General features: G+C 33.6%; 1 protein-coding gene across 1 annotated transcript in view; it reads left to right on the top strand.

The window, feature by feature from the left end:
- LOC142354692 (uncharacterized) overlaps positions 1–6,402 on the top strand; it is a 361,988-nt gene that overhangs the window by 6,150 nt on the left and 349,436 nt on the right. The gene's annotated exons all lie outside the window — the stretch shown is intronic.

A 6,402-nucleotide genomic window follows, 5' to 3' on the forward strand; every position in this document is an offset into this window, starting at 1 on the left:
CCATTTGTCTGTCTGGGTTTGTTGAGAATCAAGAAGTGAATCTAGTAACTTACTTAATTTTTTTACTGCAAGTGGGTTCATTTCTTTTTGCTGTTGTTTTGCATATGAAGATGCCTCCAGTTTCCGGATAGGCACCACCCTACGTTTTTCCTTTTTCTTGTTTTTTTTCCACTACCCGTTCTTTTTCTCTTTTTCGTATATGGGTTTTGTGGTGGAAAGAAAAGGAGAATGTTTAATCGCGGAAATTGCAAAAAAACACTGCAATAACTGACTGATTTCTCTGATTTTTTGGTTTTTTTAGTTGCATTTTAAGGATGAGCAAAGAACGGACGGTGGGGATCGCAAGCAGTGAATAACTCAGCTTTAAAATTTAGATAAAAAAGCAACAAGTTTTATTTTTTTTGTAATGCTTCGATCAGAAAGAACATTCTGTTCTTTCCCTTGAAAATGACCCCATTGAAAATCTCGTCTATTTTGATGAAAAATACAAGTTATAGCATAGGCAGTCAAGGCAAACGCAAAGAACTGAATCTGTTTTCCGTTTTATTTCTCAATATTTTTTTGGTTGCTGTTAAAAAGAAATTGTTTTTTCTTGGGTGGGGACGTAAAGTTTTCCGATGACCACATATTCGGTTTTTCGTTATTTTAGCATTCTTATATTGCTCTTACTTTGTCAAGATCCACCAAGTTGTTATTTCCAATAAGTTTTAATTGATTTATACCGTTCTCAACTGACACTGACAATTGTGATTTGACACAGTCATGTCGTGTTTTTTTAAATTTGTTGGCTATACTGGCTTTCACTTCTGGAAAGGGGTTTGTTGATATAGATGTTTTTTCTATTGACCGGATTATTTTTCTGCTTGATATGCAGAAACATATGTTGCCATCTTTTTGAACATATGTTGCTTTTCTCATCAATTTAGAAGAATTTGCATAAAATCGATGGCAATTGCATCGCATTCCTGGTACTGGGCACTTTTTGGCATTCTTTATGTTCTCAAATGGAAATTAAATTTTCAAAAAAAGTTCAGTGCTTCCGTTGTCACAACGTAACGATTTCTGTCATCGAATTAAGGGTCTACTATAACAAAGGAATCCTTTCTTGTTTAACGCTTTTTGAGCGCGCGTTCGGTCAATCAACTTTTTTTGTTACCTTTTCAAGACTATCAGTTTCCTCCGACTGTCTTTGAGAGAAAGTTACAATTTGTTTCCGACCTGGAAACAACTGTATTTGTTCTTCGTAAGGTTTTCATCAAAAAGAACATCCTCAATGAGTTCCCTGAAAATCTCTTACGTTGTAACGATAAAACAAACAATTTATAGCATAAGCAGTCTAGCAATTTTTCATTTAATATCGACAAGTTACTCTTTTTCTTGGGTGGGACAGGATGCTTTCACCTGATCGCTTAACCGGTTTTTCGATGTTACAGCTTCTTTAAATTGCTTTTAATTTGTCAAGATCCGCCAGCTCGCTATTTCTGACAGACTTCGGTTTTTTGTACTGTTCTCAATCAGCACTGACACCACAAAGTTGTGAGTTGAGACAATCGAGTCGCGTTCTTTAGTTTCGTTGGCTATGCCTGCTTTAACCTCTGGAAATGTTGCGTTGAAGTAGATAATTTTTCGATTGATTGAAATGTTTTTCTTTTTGAGATGTCATCTTTTTGTATATAAGTTGTTGTTCTCGTTAAATTTATAGGAAGTTACATAATACCGATAGAAATTTCATCGCTTTCCCGTATTGATCAGTATGTGGCATGCCTTTATATTCGAAAACGGAACTTTGAAAAATTTTCAATGCTTTCTTGGTCACATCGTTAAGTTCTCTCGCATCGAATATTTGGTGTTTTATATCAATGGAATCTTTTCTTATTTAACGCTCTGAAGTGTGCAATCTGTTTTTGTTACCTTTTAAGGCTATCAACTTCTTCCAACTGTTTGAGTAAAAAGTTTCCAACTTTTTCCAACTCGGTAACTGTTGTATTTACTTTATCTTCTGAGCACTTTTTACTCACAAGAGCTGAAGAGCCCGGAATTTTTTCTCGTATCAATCATTGGATCTATCAAATAACAATAAATTGTTATCAAAAGGCTCTAAAAAACAACAAGAAAAAAGAAAAAAGAAACGAATACAACGTTCTGATGTCTTAAACAAGAAGGTTCGATAATCCGTTTGCACATAAGGTTCCAACCCCCTCATCAACATTTTTGGCATCATTGTATACCAAAAGAGGAACAGATAGAAAATATCCAAAAATGCTAGTTTTTTTTAAAAAAATTGGTTTATGAACAAACATACGGCCTGCAAGCAAATAATACAATGAACTAAAAATTGCCGCAATAGATTGATAACATCTGGTATTATTAGGGAGGTCAGTCAAGACAAACAACAGAACCAAACAAAAACAAACATCATTTACATCCAAAGCATAATATTGATTTTAAGATAGCGTCATATAAAACTAGAACTGAACAAAATATCTTAAAATTAACTGCAAAAGTATAAAACCAGTACATAATACGGCTCGGTTACAAATAGACAAAAAACAGCCCGAAAAAGTTAATAAATTAGCTTATATTTTTAAAAACAGTTAATTTCAAAGTAATGAAAACCATTAGATATCGACTGAAAACATCCGAAAGATTTATTATCAGTTTTTCATCATGTTTTTCATATTGATTTATATAGAAGGGCATTCAGATCTGTCTTTATTCAATTTTTTATGCGGTTACAAAAAGAAAAACAAATAGAGACAACAAACAAACACTCAAATGAAACATGCGAGAAAACGCTGCCAAACCCGTAAATCCATATTTTGCCCCTCGATTGCACCTTCCTTGGATGCCAATAATGTGGTATGTGACCAGTAATTAATGAGAATAGCTAAAAAGTTGACAAAAAAGTGAAAAAGGGGTAAAATTAAGGAACAATTTGATATTTTTCGAAAACATTTGTTTTCAAAGTCATGAAAGCCATTAGCCACAATATGAAATCCTTAAATAAGTTCGTTTAATCGCCCGAAGGCACACGCTGAGAACTGTAGTTTTTCACAATATGTACGTTTACAAAAAAAGGTCAAATATAGACAAAAGTCCCAACGTTTCGAAGCCATTATAGTCATAACGAATACTTTGAAAATTTGAGAGTAATTTGAAAATAAATTTTGAATAATTTTAAAATATTTTGGCGCCTTCTCCTGACGCCAAAAATATCATGTGTGAGCTGTAATAAACGAGACTACGTAAAAAAACACACACAAAAAAGAACAAAAAAGCGAAGTTAAAAATCTATCAGCTTTCTATTCAAATCAGAGTATATGCCCATCTAATCCTTCACAAATAAAAATTGAGGTCTGTCATTTTCCAGGACGTTTTATGCGACTAGCAGACAAAGTGGAAACGACAGTTGAATATAAAATAAAGAAAGCTCAATTGGTCCGAGAATATGATGTCGAAGCAGTTAAAACCATAATCTGTATCTTTAAGGATTTTGATATGTTCAATTGTGCCGTATTTTCGACGCCAGTAATGCGTTATTTGAAACTTGAATAATATGATCTAGTTGAAAAACGAGAAAATGCGTGAAAAATTGACAACCGCATAAAAACAAAAAAGTTGAGAATTACGGTAATATCAAAGCCAGAAAACCATAACTTAACGCGTAAAACCGCAATAGAGGTTAAATTGTAACTCCGTTTAAAGAACAAGCATTCTCTCTCTGCTGACAATAAGCTACAAATTGACCAAGTCAAGCGAAAAATAGTGGCAAAATTCGAAAAATCATTGTTTATTATACATCAAATAATTTTAAAAGCCAAAACGACCAAAAGGTTTTGAGTTAAAAACTAGAAACTTTAATTTGAAACCACTTAAAAAGACGATTGTACCTAGCACGAGTTAACATTGATTTCAATTGTTCTGTTCACTAATTATCGTAAAAAGGTCAATTTTTTTAAGAAAAGACCGACTAATTACAATAAGAATTATTTTTGGATTGTAACAGTCCAAGATTGGAATCAAACCAGCCTTGCTTTTGCCGTTTGTCCATTAAGAACTCTTAATTGTTTCAGATATTATAGATAAAGATTATTGGTCAGTTAAAAAGTCGTAAACGAAAGCTGCGTTTTCGATAATCATAGAGAAAATTTATCAAAAAATGATAGAACTTTAATTACAGAGCACTATTAATGGGAGAGGAGTTGACAAAGAATGTGTTATTTTTGGGCATGATCTTCCGGAAAAACTATTCAAAGTGGATCAAAGAGGATTATTTTGTGCAATTTTTGATGAAAAATGATGAATTTTCAAATATTTAGCCAAAGTTTTAGGTCTTTGAAAATCAAATAAAGAAAATTATTGTTAATTATAACATATTTTAGAGAAATTTACTAAATTTTAGGCAAAGCTTCCAGAAAATGCAAATAAAAATAAACCAAATCAGTCTCAATATTCAAAAAAACTTAAACCTCGATAACTCACTCGCTCTAGAAAACGAAAATCTTTTTAATTCCATATTCTACGCTGGATGAGCTTTTTAATGATACCACTCACAGCTCTCTACGATGAATATATCGACCGATTAGTCAATAGGCACAGTTGCAGCGCAAAGACTTTAGAACTTTTTTGTTAACGACTGTTTTCAATGCTCTCATTGCTTCAATTGCTCGTTTCAGATTCAAGCTTTTATTTAATCATCTTTTTAACAATTTTAATTACTCCTCAAAACGTTTCCATCGCGATTGAAATATATTTTAGAAATTTGGATTTTTTAACCTTTTTGTCTACTCGTAGTTTGAAATATGTAGCTACAAACCATTTGATGAAAATAGTACATTCTAGGGGCACAGCTGTTGTTTTGACCAAGAATCAGAACAGCTCACGCAGACTGAAGAAGTTAAGTAAAACTTTCCTATACTCTTCTCTTATACAGTTTCATTCGATGAGGTCTTGATTTTTTTTCAGAGGGAAAATGAATTCTTGCAATCTGCGTGGTCTCCATTATCAAATAATCTTGGTTTATATTGATCTAAAATTTAAATGTTTGCTGATTATTTCTTATTGCCATTCTTAATGTTTTCTCCGATCTCTGACGTTTCTTCCTCTCCCCCTCAGCCTTTTAACTCTCGTTTTTAATGCGATCGGTATTCTTGTTTATTTGAAACCAGTTTCCGAGATGATATTTTGGTTAGGGGGAAAATACACTATCGTACGAAAAAGCTAAGTACACCTAAAGAATTTTAGAAAAGCGTCACTAACGTTAAAAGATAGCCGCTATGTTCATACCGCTAAGTTTATCAGAAGAAATTATTACCAACAACCTTCAAACAAAGCAATACATAATTTTACGTCATATTTCACAAGTTAGCGCGAATATAACGTTTTGAGCAAAAATAACGCTTAAAGATCACAAATTGTGCTGTTCCTAGCTTTTTGGTACCGTAGTGTGTGTGAGCAAATTGATGATTAATTTCTAACACTCAGCTATGAATCTTTCAGGATCCTGGGGAGAAAGAGATTACGCTGATTCATTAATGAATTGAACTTCGTGTCAGGAGGTGCAAGGTTCTTTCAAGTCTCTTGCAGACACCTCGCTGATCGTTTACAATATATATTGCTCAATAGTTCCATTTTTACTGTGGTATCTTCAATTGATGGATTTTGAATGATAAAAAATATATTACAAAAACCTTCCTACTATGCAGTTACAGCTCTTTAACATTTTTTCTCCGTCAAAAAAATTTATTGGGCTCATTTTTTAACTTCCAGCGTTTGTCAAACAAGATCCCCTTCTATAATAAGACGGTTCTCAGTACAACCTGGCAGAAAAGAAAACGGTTTTCTTGCAATAATAAGACAGTTACTTTGAAGGATATTATGCCAATTGCCAGAGTTTTGCAGGACTTGAATACCCTTGCGAGATAATTATCGTTTTTTGATTAAAGCTAACTGTGGTGGGCTATTCGATACCAATTGTACCCTTACAAACGTGTGAAAAGATCAATCATAATTATTGGTATTCCTCCAGGTGAAGGAGGGTGGATGCCGTTTCACCTTTTCCAAATGTTTTAGAACAAATAAATAAATTTGGCAACCGAATTAAGTTTCGGGTCTTCTTTCATAGTCTCGAAATATTAATTGAAGCTCGAAAACAAAATGTAAGACTGACTTGAATTCATTGAAATTACTTGATATTTAGGTTTGGTATTACCAAAAATGTACGCGATTATACTGTTGATCATAACTTTGCTGCGGAATCTTCTGGAGATTTTCATCTTCCCCAGGATGAGGTGCACAACCCAAGCCAGCTCTGATCAGACTAAGGGTAGGGTCGTGTACAAGGGTGAACCGCGACGCTTCCGCAGACTGTGGCAGGACTACCTACCCCGTGCGCGTTCAAGT

Source organism: Convolutriloba macropyga, chromosome 15, assembly GCF_964194025.1.
Source record: "Convolutriloba macropyga chromosome 15, txConMacr16.3, whole genome shotgun sequence".
NCBI lineage: Eukaryota > Metazoa > Xenacoelomorpha > Acoela > Convolutidae > Convolutriloba > Convolutriloba macropyga.